This window comes from Gordionus sp. m RMFG-2023, chromosome 3, assembly GCF_954871325.1.
Source record: "Gordionus sp. m RMFG-2023 chromosome 3, tfGorSpeb1-WG-v2, whole genome shotgun sequence".
Taxonomy (NCBI): domain Eukaryota; kingdom Metazoa; phylum Nematomorpha; class Gordioida; order Chordodea; family Parachordodidae; genus Gordionus; species Gordionus sp. m RMFG-2023.
This window is the reverse complement of record NC_088777.1, coordinates 16,263,342-16,279,037: the sequence shown is the minus strand read 5'-3', so window position 1 is coordinate 16,279,037 and position 15,696 is coordinate 16,263,342. Positions and strand designations below refer to the sequence as shown.

The following is a 15,696-nucleotide window of genomic DNA, read 5'->3' as shown; positions in this document are numbered from 1 at the left end:
ATACTGAAATTTTTAAAATAATTGGGGTCTGCATATAGTCCCACCTTTGCAATGAAGGGTTAATTTATTTTTTTCTTAAATCATGTTTTTGAGAATTTTATATAAATACAGTGATGTTAAAAAAGGCTCGATTTAAGTCGATTTTCAAAATCGGCTAAATTTAATAAAGAAAAATACTAAATATATTTGAAAGAAGAAATAAAATTATTTATAATAAATGGGGTAATAATTACTTTAAGGAAACTTAATTGAAAAAAATAAAGAAGGCGAGGAACATTAGAATTTTTTATTAATAAAAAGAATTATATATTATAAAAGTATATATTTTAATATTTGAGATAACGAATAAAAAGAGAAAATTTTATTTTATAGAATTTAAGTAAGGCCATACTTAGTGTTCGTCGACTTAGCCTAAATTCTAGTAAAGTTTTGAGTCGCAAAACTCATTTCAAATTGAGCGGCTCAGTGAGCCGCATGAACCGGCTAAAGTTTATTTTGAATCGGCCTGCTAATATTATTTACTCCACGATGAAAAGATTAAAAAAATATAACCACTTTGGTTCGGGAATTTAAATATTTTTAAATTCGAAATGACTTATGTTGATTATTTTAAGAATATGATTATGCTATTATTAATATTACCTGAACCTCTACATTTCGATGATAGATGTAACTTTTGTGCCATCTATGACCACAATCTTAAGGCTTACGTAATAATTATCTGGATATAATATTGAGTAGCCGTTTTTAAAAATCGACTCAAATCGAACAGTTTAACAATACAGCCAAAATCATCTATTTTCCAAAAGAAGTTTTATTTGGATAATACAATAATAAAGCCTCTTAAAATCTTAAAATTTGTAGCTAATTTCTCTCAAAAAACATAGAGGGGAAAAGTCACAAACAGTACTATAAAAAAAAGTATTTTAAAAGATATTGGGCAAAAATGCTTCATTAATTATATTTTATTTTAAATTAAAATTCACAACACACTACTACTATTTATAGGTGTATTTTTTAAAGTGAACATAAAGTAAAGAGAATTAGCTTTATAATATTAAATTTTTAAACTAAATTCGGAGTTATTTTATATTGTATTAGAAATTAGTTATTGTTTAATTGGGTTTAGGTATGTAATATATATAACACTAAAATTAAAAAATAAGAGTATAAATTTATTTTTATTTCAACATTATAAGCGTAATATAAAATTGTATGATATAACGAATAAAATTATATCCAATAATTATCCGTAAATGTTAAAATATTAAGGTCCCAAGAATTAAGGGAAAGACAAGTTGGATTTATTAATTGAAGGACTATCTAATCGAAAAGTTGTTTCATCTTCTAATTCCTTGGTGGGATTAAACCAGATTTGGGCCTGGACATTAAAAAAAATTAAATTAACCAATATAGTATATTTAATCAATATAATAGCTTTTTAATAAATTTACCTCTTCAAAATCATTATTATAACTTTAATATAGAAAAGCCTAAGATTAATCAGAGTCTACAAAATAAAACATATTTTTTTAATGCAATTAAAAATTATCTTTAAAAATAAATATAATATATTTTAAAAAAAATTGCCTGAAAATTATTTTTTTATAAAAATCCCTTTATTTGAATTTAAAAATATAAGGATGTATTTTTTATTTTTATAGTTATAATAAACAAATAAAAATATTTTATTGTTTTATTTATAGTTATAATAAATAAATAAAATATTTTATTGTTTTATTTATATTATATATATAAATGTAATTATTTTTTTGACAATATATGAAACAAAAAATAAGGAAGAAAAAGTAAAATAAGGAAAAGTAAATAATTTTTTTCTCTTTCATCAAGGCAGGGCAGGGGAGGAAATAATATATAAATATTAAATTTAAAATGGTCTGGGCTTTTAATAAATCTATATACAAATGTATAAATGTTATGAGTTATTAATACCCACGCTTAAAAATATGCTAATATGTATTCTCTTTGAAAAATTTAAAAAAACGTTACTAACTTTTTTATTATATTATATAATATAAAGTATGAATTGAGAAAAACACTAAATTTTTCCCTCAATTAATCATATATACCACGTTTTCTTTAAAAGTCAAAACAAATTTTTGTTAGACTATTTTTTTAAAAGAAATTAATGAATTTAGTGTTAGATGATATGGGTGAATAATAGAAAAGATGACGTTTCAATGTGAATAATTTTTTTTTAAATGAGTTGACGAATATCTAAAATATGACTAAATGAAAGAAAAATTAATTCAAAAGTTGATCTATGAAACTTAAATTATCTAAAAATTTTGGGGTATAAAAAAATAGACATGAAATATTCAACTATTTAGAGATTTATAATATAAGATGTGGAGAATTATTTATTTTTATCGATTTAGATGAATTAAAAAATCTGTATTTATGTGCGGGAGGAATTTTAGGGGATAAATCGAGGAGAATTATAGAAAAGAAATTAAGGGGGGGGGAGGGGGATTTTAAGGGAAATATAAAAAATCGGAGGACTCATTGGGGTGAAATAGGGGATGGGGGGGGGGGGATTTATTGGGGAAATATCGGGGGAATGGGGTAAGTATTGAACTGAAATATGTATACGTGGGCTGAAGGAGATAGTGTTTGAAATTTGTGTAAAAGTTTTGTCACAACGACAAACTTGTCATTGTGCATCAAAACCTAAATATAAAAATAGAAAACAAATATATATATATAAAGGAAATTAATAATAATTAGGAATCACGAAATCATAAAATCAACTTTAATTCTTTATTCAAAATTATAATAGTAAACATCATAAAAAAAATAAAATTAAATTAAAAAATTAAAAGTAAATTTTAGTTAAAATAATAATCCCCTTTTCGCATCATAATTTCTCCATTATATATCCTTTTTCTTTAATCAACATTTACATAGTCTCCCTAGCGAAGAATAACAAGTTCTACATCCCACTTGTTAAAACTGTTAAAGTATGAAAAAATCTACAAATCTCACGCGTTTTTTTCTCATTTACATAGACGGGGATATTTTAATAAAACATTATTTTTGTTTACGATTTGCATAATGCATTTTTTTGTAAAGTAAAACTGCAACACCCTTCCACTTAAGTTAGACCCACCAATCTGCGAATAATCAATCTTCTTTCGATCTCGACTTATTCTTCTTAATTTTTGCTGTCTTCTAAGTTCTAACGAAGGCTTTGTCGCTTGAAATTTTTGAATTCTATCTGTCGCTTGTCACCCTGTGAAACGATCAGCTTTTTATCGCTGTAAGCCACTGACGAACTTGATACACGCCTGTTTTCCACTATCCACGATTGATAACGATTATCGATGACATCCAGTTTCCTTTCCTCTCTGGTTTTTTGCTAGTCTGTCTTAATCTTTTTTACAATTTATCGTAGCTTTCTTATCAAGACTAAAGTCTCGGAATAATTGGCTATTATTGGTCAGCGATTAACGATTGCAGCATAACGTCTTGACCCTCTTTTCTATCAATTTGCTTGTTTTCCCCCTTTCTCTTGTAATTGATTGGTTGTTGCCTCTAATTCTTGTAATCGTATCTATCTTTCAGACTTTCGGGTCTTCTACGACAGTTTGTCCTTGCTGAGATATCGGGTTATCACATCTAATCTACTTCTACCTAAAATAATCTATTTACATAATTTATCTCCTCTAAACTAATTCTGCCTTTAATAAATGGCGTAAATTATACTAAATCTTAAATTTTATAATACGTAGCAAAATATAATAAATTATATAAATATATCACATTCTATCACCCCTCTCCCCTTAATGAAGCCTAGACCCATATTTTCATGAAAAATTTACTTGTATTTAGCTATTGATCTCATCTTCTTTTCAGCCATGTCTAAATTTATATCTAAAAATCCTATTCTAAAATATATATCAAAACTTTTTTTTACAAAAATTATCATTGTGTATTTATTTCCTCATGTACTCTTTGACACTCAGTCTTTAAAAAACTGCTGAAATATATAAATCTCTTTTCATACATACGTTGTTGAGAAATCAATGACCTAATCATAAAAGTTTTCATACTTACGTTTATGAACAACCTCTTACTTCTAATCACTATGGTTTTCACCCCACGTCTTTGAAGAACTTATGAAATCTAATCATTATAATTTTTCGCACAACCGTTGTTGAAAACTGATATGTATATTTCTAAAGCATGTTTTTCCTTTTGTATTATTAGAATAATATTGTATGATTCTTCTTAAATCTTATTCATGATTCAAAATAAAAATCCGATCTCAAATTGAGCTCGATTGCGGCATAAATTTTCTAATGACGAAAAGCCGATTCTCTCTATGAAGATTTTTTGGTTAATCTACAACCTAATATACTAATTCACATTAATCCTTGAGGCTGTTTTATCTCTCGCAGCCCTTAAAATAAAAGTTAAACGTAAATCTTCAATAAGAATTTAATCAACTATTTCCTAACAATAAAGTTATATTCTAATCTTATTCACCGAATTTTTTAATTATTATATCTCAGCAACCTATTAGTTAAATATTAACTTTCGCAATTTATGTTTCTATTTCTTTGTCAAAGTTATTTCTAGTGATCACTTGATAATAATTCTAAAATCTAAAATATCATAGTCTTTATTAGTTTCAAAACCTTTGTCTTTAATTTTAGATTTTATATTCCTACATAAACATAATCTTAACCACATAATTTTTCCCTTTCATCTTTATTTACATATTTTTCTTACGTTCTTCTGGAATTTTTTTTTTTTGTATTAGAATACAGTTTGACACATCTCCTTGTTGCCGGTCACAGACTGAAGGTTATTAAGGGCCGGTCTCCTCCGCTCTTCGGCACCACTGTCACAACGACAAACTTGTCATTGTGCATCAAAACCTAAATATAAAAATAGAAAACAAATATATATATATAAAGGAAATTAATAATAATTAGGAATCACGAAATCATAAAATCAACTTTAATTCTTTATTCAAAATTATAATAGTAAACATCATAAAAAAAATAAAATTAAATTAAAAAATTAAAAGTAAATTTTAGTTAAAATAATAATCCCCTTTTCGCATCATAATTTCTCCATTATATATCCTTTTTCTTTAATCAACATTTACATAGTCTCCCTAGCGAAGAATAACAAGTTCTACATCCCACTTGTTAAAACTGTTAAAGTATGAAAAAATCTACAAATCTCACGCGTTTTTTTCTCATTTACATAGACGGGGATATTTTAATAAAACATTATTTTTGTTTACGATTTGCATAATGCATTTTTTTGTAAAGTAAAACTGCAACAAGTTTAATATATTGGGATAAATTTTTTAAGAAGTATGGGTTGAATTTTAAATATAGAGATACTAAAGAGAATACAAGATAATTATTTCGATGTTAAAATTGAACTATTTCCCTAAGTTTACAATAAAAATTAATAAAACTGCGTTTCGCGACTCGAGTTGGTAGAGTAAAAAAAAATACAATATTTTCAGAATAAAAAAAACTAAATCGACCCATTTGAATGAGTTGGGTGTGGTTTATTATTTCGACCTAACCAAAAATTTAACAACTCATAAATATATTTAAAAAATTTGGACTTGTGAATTAATTTGACCTATGCCTTATTGCCCGGAGCTTGCTTTATGTCGTTGTAAATAGTAAAAACATGACTTTTACTTAATATTAAAAAACGCTAAAATTATAGACGTTAGAAAGCATCTTTTTTTAATATTTTGTAATCTAATAATAAATTCATCAAAAATTTTCTTAAAAAAATTAGATTAGGGACGCTAATTTTTTTAAATTAGTGGAGTAGCGGCGTTTTGACAACAAATCTGGTTAATAATATATATGTTTTTTCAATAATTTTGAAATAATCAATAATTGTCAAAATTTCTATGTTTTATACTTGTTTAAATTTTATAAAAGTTTAAAAATATTACATATTACAATTTTCAGTTTTCTTTGTTATATCTAAAATAGTTCAAAAAAGTTAAATATTTCTATAGTACATCTTTATTAATTTTATTTTTGCATCTTAATAATATATATTTTAACCTATTTGAGTCAAAAAAAAATCAAAAAAGTTAAACAATAACGATTATGACAATTTTTACTTTTCTATGGTTTATCTTTATTGGAATTTTAATTTGACATGTTCACAATAAACATCTTTACCATTAAGTTTCAAAAAAATTTAAAAAAGTAATATAATAACGATTATGACAATTGTCACTTTTCTATGGTACATCTTCATTATAATTTTAATATAACATTTTTACAATAAATATCTTTACCATTATGTGTCAAAAAAATTTTAAAAAGTATAATAATAATGATTATAACAATTGTCACTTTTATATGGTACATCTTTATTCAAATTTTATTTTTACATCTTAATAATATAAATTTATACCTTTAAGCGACACAATAAATCAAAAAAGTTGAAAAATAACGATTGTGACAATTGTCACTTTTCTGTGTTATATTACATCTTCATTGAAATTTTAATATAACATTTTTTTAATAATATAAATCTTTACCCATATATGTCAAAAAATGTTTTAAAAAAAATCGATTATAAAAATTGTCACTTTTTTATGGTACATTTTTATTGAATTTTGATTTTAATTTAACACAAAAAAATTAAAAATAATAATTTACTATAAGATTTTAAAATATGAAGATCGTTCATCAAAAATATTTTCATAACTAGTTACAGTTTAAGATTTTAAAATATGAAGATCGTTCATCAAAAATATTTTCATAACTAGTTACAGTTAATAGTTACATTGGCAAAAACATAACTAGTTACAGTTACTAGTTACATTTTTACAAAAGTAACTAGTTATTAGTTAGTTATTTTCAAAAGTAACTAGTTACTTACTTTATACATCATTCATATGCATTTATTTAATATAAAAAAAATTAGAATAAACAAAGTATAATCAGTTATTTAAAATAATATACAATTTATTTATATAAAAAAATATCGCAAAATTGAATATTTACATCGAATATAAAAAAATATATTGTGCTACATTTGTAAATAAATATAATATTAAAATTTATTAAATTACTTGAATTTGCTTACAAAATTATGAAGCCCAGCTGCAATGTAACAATTTAAGAAAAGAAAATCAATTTGAACGGGAAATTTTAACTATCAGACATTTTCACAAAATTTTAAATTAATAAATTTAATTTAAAAAATAAATTTAATTTAAAATTAATTTATCACAACATATTAAAAATAAAATTAATTATTTAAATTTATCTTTAAAAGTAACTAGTTACTTTTGACAGTTACATTTCAAAAATTATAGTTACAGTTACTAGTTACAATTTTGAAAATATAACTAGTTACAGTTATTTTTTAGCCAAAATGTAACTAGTTACAACATCACTAGAGATCTTTGATCAAAATTTTTTTAAAATAAAAGATATTCAAATTTTATGATAAAATATTTTTATTTTGAGCAAGTGTATAACTCTGGATAAAACACGTACTTACTGCTCCACACTACCAACAATTTCAATGATCAATGTGAACGGATGGTGAGATCTATGAAAATGAGTATAAAAAAGAATATGGAAAGCAACAGTAAAATAAACTTAAACATAGCTTTCAAAAAGTTCTTATTTAATTATTGAAATACTTCAAACGCTACAACCAATATACCGCGCAAATTAATTTTCAAAAACAATTAAGACCAGATGGGACTTAATTAAACCACTCGAAGATAAAGATAATGAATTAAAACAGAAAATATTGTCAAATAGAAATATCGAGATAAATGACAAAACTTGGTATAAAACTTTCAAGGAAAACATATGAGACAAAGGTATATTAACACAAAGATGTGAATTTATCATACAAAATAAACATGGGAAACAACGTTAAGATAATTTAGACCAGTTAAAAAAGAGATCAACGAATATTATACCTCATAATCCTAGTACAACAGATTTGAAAATTACGTACACTAATGATTTAACACCTTGCACATTAATTTTTAGTAGGGGAAGAGGTGATGAACAAATACCTAATCAAAGTATACAAGTTCAAGATCAAAGTCATAAAATCAAAGACAAATCAGAAATAAAATATTGTCTAAAAAATTTGAAAATTTCGTAATGAATATAAAAAAAGATTTAAAAAATTATAAAGAATTTTTAAATTTAAAATAAAAATTAAATAGCTCACACAATATGAGCAGAATTTTTTTTGGTTGATGAAAACTGTTGGAAATAGACCAATAATAGAAAATTGACAAACGATAATGATCAAACTTAACAAACGACAAACAAGCAACGGTCTATGAAAAAACCAGTAAGCTAGACAAACTATAAGACGATAGACAACGTGCGAAACTAAAAAAAATAGCATGAAATGTTAAAGAATCAAATTTTTTGTTTTTTAATAAATTTTAGTTTTTTTATCTATCACTTATTCAAAAAAATATTTTTTAGTTTTTATATTTTTCTTTAGAATGTTAAATTTTTATTAAAACTATTTTTCCTTTTTTTAACATATAGTTTTCAAGTCAACATATAGTTTAAAACTGTTAAAAATGTTTTATTTTATATTAAAAACAATTATTATAAGTTTTAATGTTTCATTTTATTTTAAGATGTCTTTCAAAATTTAAGTTTTTTTTTATTTTACCTTCAAAAACAATCTGAATCAAAATATTTTATTCTAATTATATTATATTATATATGATAAGTGTTTTTTTTGTATTAGATTATCATTTTCTTTTCATCATTACGATTTTTTATTTTACCAGTAACCTTTATTGTGTGTCTTCGTAAACTTTATAGTGCTACTTCATCCTAAACATCAATGTGCATAGCTTGATAAATTTCAATAGCTTAACATTTTTAGGTAAAGTATATTTGTGCAAAATTAATTTAGATTTTATAAAGTAGTCCATGCGTTATAAGGGTTTTTTGAATCTTGAGGTCTGCATGAACACCATCTGGCCATCTTTATAACTTTTTTTCATCTGCTTTGGCATTGATCTGTGATAATATTCTCAAGCACAAAAATTATGCTTTAGCAGTTGTGGAATGCATTTAAGATGAAAAAAAATTAAACACAATTTATAATAAATATTGGTTGATCTATATTTATATACAAGCTATAATTTGTCATCAAGCTTGATTGACCAATATAAAATTAGTCAAACATTCTAGTGCGGTTTCATAAACAAGACCAGTTTTATAATGAGGCAAAAAAATTTATTATTAATTACAATAAAATTATAACATAATATATATACATAAATCAAAATAAAATTTCTAAATTTTATAAACATTTAGGACAAAATATGATTGATTCTTATAATTTTTTATTATATCTCAAGTAATTTAGGATAAGTTATCCACATAATTACCAAAGATAAAATATAAATTATAATTAAATTAGTGGTATGAAGTATCTTGGGGTTTAGCAAACTCCACTAACACTCGCTTTACTATTATTTAAATAATATCTAGACATCATTAATGTTTGTAAAACTCAAGAATGTTTGTAAAGTCACAAATTAAGATGGTTCAAAATTTGCTAAAAATTATATGTCTTACTAATATTTTCATTTGATATAAAAATTTGATAATAGTTAATTATTTCAAAATATTTTTAGCATATGACAATTTAAGATCTATTTTAGGGTAAATTTATATATCCTAGTGTCTTAAATTCAAAAATGGTATCCACTTATCAATTTACCCAGTCTTTTCTCTTTCACTACCAATCACCAAAGAGGTTTCAAATGGTTTACCACTCATTTCAAATACCAAAAAATTTAAACTAAACTCAAGTTAAAGATAATGAATAATAAATAATAGATAGCCGTATTAATTTATACTAGACACTAGGGTTTTGGAACTATTTTTCTAATATCAAAAACTTTTTACTAGGCTTAAAACAAAGTTTGTTAAATTTTTTCAAATTTTTATTAACCTCGAGGATTGAACTAGAATGACAGTGACAACTTAAGACCCAAACTCTCTACTGGCCACAAACATAAATATATTTTTTTTAAATATCTACATTTAACACAAAGAATTATAAAAAATAATGCAATAGAAATCTCTATATGAAACAAAAAGTTTTAGAAAATCTTTCTAATATCAATAACTTTTAACAAGCCTCATAACAAGGTTTTCAAAAATTTTCATGTTTATTTCGTCGTTGAATGAGATAGAATAGCTGTGCGAATTTAATACTAGTCCCAATGGGTTTAGAACTTCTTTCAAATATCAAGAAACTTTTACTTAGCTCAAAACATAAATATACATTTTTTTTGATATTTCTACATTTTCCTCATGGGTTAAAAAATAAAGGCACTAGAAATTTCTTTCTGAACCCAATTGTAACTTTTAACTAGGCTTGAAAAAAAGTAAAAAAAATTTCATAATTATTTATCCTCTTGGAATAAAATATAATGCCTGTGCCAACTTAATACAAAACCCAGAGGTTTTAGAACATCTTATTAATATTTTAACTAGGCATGAAATAATTTTTTTTTAATTTTCGTATTTATTTTTTCCTTGTCGAGTAAAATATAATGGCAGTGCTAATTTAATATTAGATCCAAAGTTTTAGAATATATTTCTAGTATTAAAATTTTATAACTAGGCTTAAAACAAAGGTTTAAGAAATTCTCATAATTATTTTTTCTCGTGGAGTAAAATATAATGACAATGCCAATTTATTACTAGACCCAAAGGTTTTAGAACTCAAAAACTTTTAACTAAGCTTAAAATAAATTTTTTTTTAAAAATTTACTTTATTTTTTCCTCATGGGATAAAATATAATAGCAGTGCCAGCTGTGCCAATTTATTAGTAGACCTAAAGGTTTTAGAACATCTTTCTAATATCAAAAACTTATAACTAGGCTTAAAATAAAGTTTTAGAACATCTTTCTAGAATCAAAATTTTTTATTATGTTTAAAATAAAGTTTTATTAAAGATGATTTCATAATTTTTTTTCCTCGTGAAATAAAATATAAGGGCAGTGCAAATTTATCTAAACACAAAGATTTTAAAACATCTTTTTATTAAAAAACTTTTAACTAGACTTAAAACAAATTTTTTTTAAAAAAGCATAATTTTTTTTTCTCGTAGAAAAATATAAGGGTAGTGCCAATTTATTACTATACACAAAGGTTTTACAACATTTTTAGTAATAAAATCTTTTAACTAGACTTTTAAAACAAATTTTTTAAAATTTTTCATAATTTTTTTCATCGTGGAATAAAATATAGAGGCATACCAATTTATTACTATACCCAAAGGTTTTAGAACATCTTTCTAGTATCAAAACTTTTAACTTGGCTCAAAGTAAATTTTAAAAAAAATTTCACATTGATTTTTTCCTCGTCGAGCAAACTATAATTGCCGTGCAAATTTATTACTAGACCCAAAGGTTTTAGAACATTTCTAGTTTCATAAACTTAATACTAGTCTTAAAACAAAATTATCTTTTTAGTATCAAAAACTTTTAACAAGGATTAAACAAAATTTTAAAAAAAATATCTTAATTTTTTTTTCCCTCTTGGAGTAAAATAGAATAGTAGTGTCTATTTATTACTAAGCCCAATGGTTTAAGAACTTTCTACTATCAAACATTTAACTAGACTTAAAACAAAGGGGAGATGATATAGCAAGAAATAAAAGTTATATTTTTTCTTATTTATACGCATTTTCCGAATCGATAAAAAAGTTACGAAAATTTAACGAATCATTTAAAATTTGTATTTATAATAAAATGGATGTATAAATAATATCGTGGACGAAATTTAGTAAACTATAAAGCAATATAAAAATTTAAAATACATAAATCTTTATATATCAGATTTTAGATTGTCACCAAAAAGTACTACCATAGTAATACCTTACTTATTTCCCAATATTTAGTAAACTATAAAGCAATATAAAAATTTAAAATACATAAATCTTTATATATCAGATTTTAGAATGTTACCAAAAAGTACTACCATAGTAATACCTTTTTAAAATACATAAATCTTTATATATCAGATTTTAGAATGTCACCAAAAAGTAGTACCATAGTAATACCTTTTTAAAATACATAAATCTTTATATACCAGATTTTAGAATGTCAGCAAAAAGTACTACCATAGTAATACCTTACTTATTTCCCAATATTTAGTAAACTATAAAGCAATATAAAAATATAAAATACATAAATCTTTATATATCAGATTTTAGAATGTCACCAAAAAGTACTACCATAGTAATACCTTTTTAAAATACATAAATCTTTATATATCAGATTTTAGAATGTCACCAAAAAGTACTACCATAGTAATACCTTTTTAAAATACACAAATCTCTATATATCAGATTTAGAATGTCACAAAAAAGTACTACCATAGTAATACCTTTTTTAAATACATAAATCTTTATATATCAGATTTTAGAATGTCACCAAAAAGTACTACTATAGTAATACCTTTTTAAAATACATAAATCTTTATATATCAGATTTTAGAATGTCACCAAAAAGTACTACCATAGTAATACCTTACTTATTTCCCAATATTTAGTAAACTATAAAGCAATATAAAAATTTAAAATACATAAATCTTTATATATCAGATTTTAGAATGTCACCAAAAGTACTACCATAGTAATACCTTTTTAAAATACATAAATCTTTATATATCAGATTTTAGAATGTCACCAAAGAATACTACCATAGTAATACCTTTTTAAAATACATAAATCTTTATATATCAGATTTTAGGATGTCACCAAAAAGTACTACCATAGTAATACCTTACTTATTTCCCAATATTTAGTAAACTATAAAGCAATATAAAAATATAAAATTTAAAATACATAAATCTTTATATATCAGATTTTAGAATGTCATCAAAAAGTACTACCATAGTATAACCTTTTTAAAATACATAAATCTTTATATATCAGATTTTAGAATGTAACCAAAAAGTACTACCATAGTAATACCTTACTTATTTCCCAATATTTAGTAAACTATAAAACAATTTAAAAATTTAAATTACATAAATCTTAAGATGGCTATGAATTAGGAAATTTAGAATGATTGAGTAAAGAATAAATCTTACCTTGTGCTTCAAATTTACAAACAATCATTCATTTTTTATATAAATTTTTTTATTGAATTTATGTTGAAATTTATAAATTATATTGTATGTCTTATTTTAAAGGTTACCTGGGAACATTAAGGTTCTATGTTGAAATTTATAAATTATATTGTATGTCTTATTTTAAAGGTTACCTGGGAACATTAAGGTTCATACCTTGTGATGACTTATTCTATAAAATTGACACACAACAATCCCTAACAAGCTTCAAATCTACAAACAATTGCTCATTTTTTATATAATTTTTTTTATTGAATTTATGTTGAAATTTATAAATTATAATGTATGTTTTATTTTAAAGGTTACTTGGAAACATTAAAGATCTTACCTTGTGATGACTTATTCTATAAAATTGACACACAACAATCCCTAGCAAGCTTCAAATTTACAAACAATTACTCATTTTTTATATAAATTTTTTTATTTAATTTGTTGAAATTTATAAATTATATCTTTTGATATTATTTTTTTAAATAGGTTTAAAAAATAAATTTCTCTTAATGAGCTCCCATAATGTTGTTAATTAATTTACCTAAATTAATTTAATTTTAAAAATTTATGATTGGACATTTTTAATCATTTTATAAATGATTGTATTAACTTCAATAATATATTTCAATTTAATGAATAAAATTTAATTAATACTATATTTCGTGTATAAATTATAATACTATATTTAATTGCTCATTTAATACTATATTTCGATTTAACCCTTCACTAGAAATGTTAAAAATCACTTAAACTTCAAAGGTGGGGTCTATTAAAATTAAATTTGTAGGCAAAATTCTCCTAAAAATAACTTAAATATTATACCACAAAAATAATTAAATTTGTATGCAAAATCTCCTAAAAATAACTTAAATATTTTACCACAAAAAAAATTAAATTTGTAGGCAAAATTCACCTAAAATATGCGGAATTAATAATTCCTATATTTTACCACAAAAAAATTAAATTTCTAGGAAAAATTCTCCAAAAAATAACTTAAATATGCGCAATTAATAATTCCTATATTTTACCATTAAAAATTTATAGGCAAAAATAAAAAATTTTAAAAAAAACCATAAAAGTATTATACCCCCCCCCCCCCCGACAGTGTTAACACTTTATTAAAACTTATTTGGTGACAATTTTTTTTATTTAAAAAAATGATATTCATGTTATATACTAAATTTTTTATATAGTCATTTTTGAGTTGATGATTTAAAAAAAGAGGATTAATTCAGATTTTAAAAAAATCTTCAAATTTATTTTTAGAATGTAAAAATTGTATTAGCAATACAAATTAATCAAAGTAAAATAATAATTGGGATGATTATATGGTGTTGGTGTTGTAATGAAATGTATATAAAAATGGTATGATTAAAAAAGATATCTTTGTAGTCTATATATCTATTTATAATATTTTAAAATAGGATAAATAAAAAAAAATATGCATAAAAACAAGACAAATACAATCAACTAAAATACTTTTGGTAAAAAATATAAAATATATTTGTAATTAATCTTTAAAATAAATAACATTTACAAAATGGGATTCAGAATTGTTAATATAAATGTTTTGGTCAAATTTTTTTATATTTCCATCATCATATTTAAATGGTGGATACATTTGCAAAATGAAGCTCCATACCTAGCATACACCAATATCGGGGTATTGAGAAGTGTGGCAACACTTCGCAATTCTATATCCGTTGCCCATTCACCATTCTTACTTGCCTTTTCTATTATATACTGTTGCACATCATCTTCACACGTATTTTGACCTTGAGTATAATCTAATATATTTTTTATCATTATTTTTTTGCAGCATCAGCAAGACCATATGTGATCTAATCAAACCATAGGAGTCTTGTTTTCCTGTTATCTCCATACTTATACATCTAATTATTTTTTAAAAAATTTAATTATGTTACTGTTTCTAAAAACCTATCAATGTTTTAAAAAAATAATATTATGAATTAATATAGGATATAATCATTAAAATTCAAGGTAAAGAAAGAAACAAAACCATATTCTATGTATAAAAAAAAATACAAACAAAATTATTTTTAAATTACCTGTAAAAACAATTCCCATCTAGCTCAATTGTTTCCAATCGTGATGGAGCAGTTAGCAGCACCCTTCCTATATTTTGAGAGACTTTCTTTTTTGCTGACGCTAAATTTAAGCGATTAGCATGATATTTCCTCCAAATATTGGTAGTTGGATTATAAAAATGTTTAAATGTATGTTGAATGATTTTAACGAGTGGGTCATCTATGGCTTTAAATATTTAAAAAAATTAAATTAATTATAATATTTAAGAATTACAATTAACTGTATATAATTATAAAATTACAATTTTTGAACTTTGAGTCTGATTATACAAAGTCTACTAAGTCCACTTGAAGATCCTTCAAAAGGTGTAAAGAAGATTTTTTATAATCTAAAAAAGTTAAAAAATTTGTCTTTTCAACAATTTACCTTTGGTATCAACTATTTTTGGGTCAAAAAAGTTTTGGGAATTAAGGTCTT

The 15,696-nt window shown here is 23.4% G+C and overlaps 1 long non-coding RNA gene across 1 annotated transcript; it reads right to left on the bottom strand.

Annotated features, from left to right (window-relative positions):
- Positions 1-1,232: 1,232 nt before the first annotated feature.
- Positions 1,233-13,587, bottom strand: LOC135927162 (uncharacterized). Its single transcript, XR_010571968.1, has 3 exons — positions 13,508-13,587; positions 13,314-13,405; positions 1,233-1,381 (listed from the first exon to the last, which is right to left on the bottom strand). It is a non-coding gene; the product is annotated as an uncharacterized LOC135927162 (long non-coding RNA).
- Between the last annotated feature and the right edge of the window lie 2,109 nt (positions 13,588-15,696).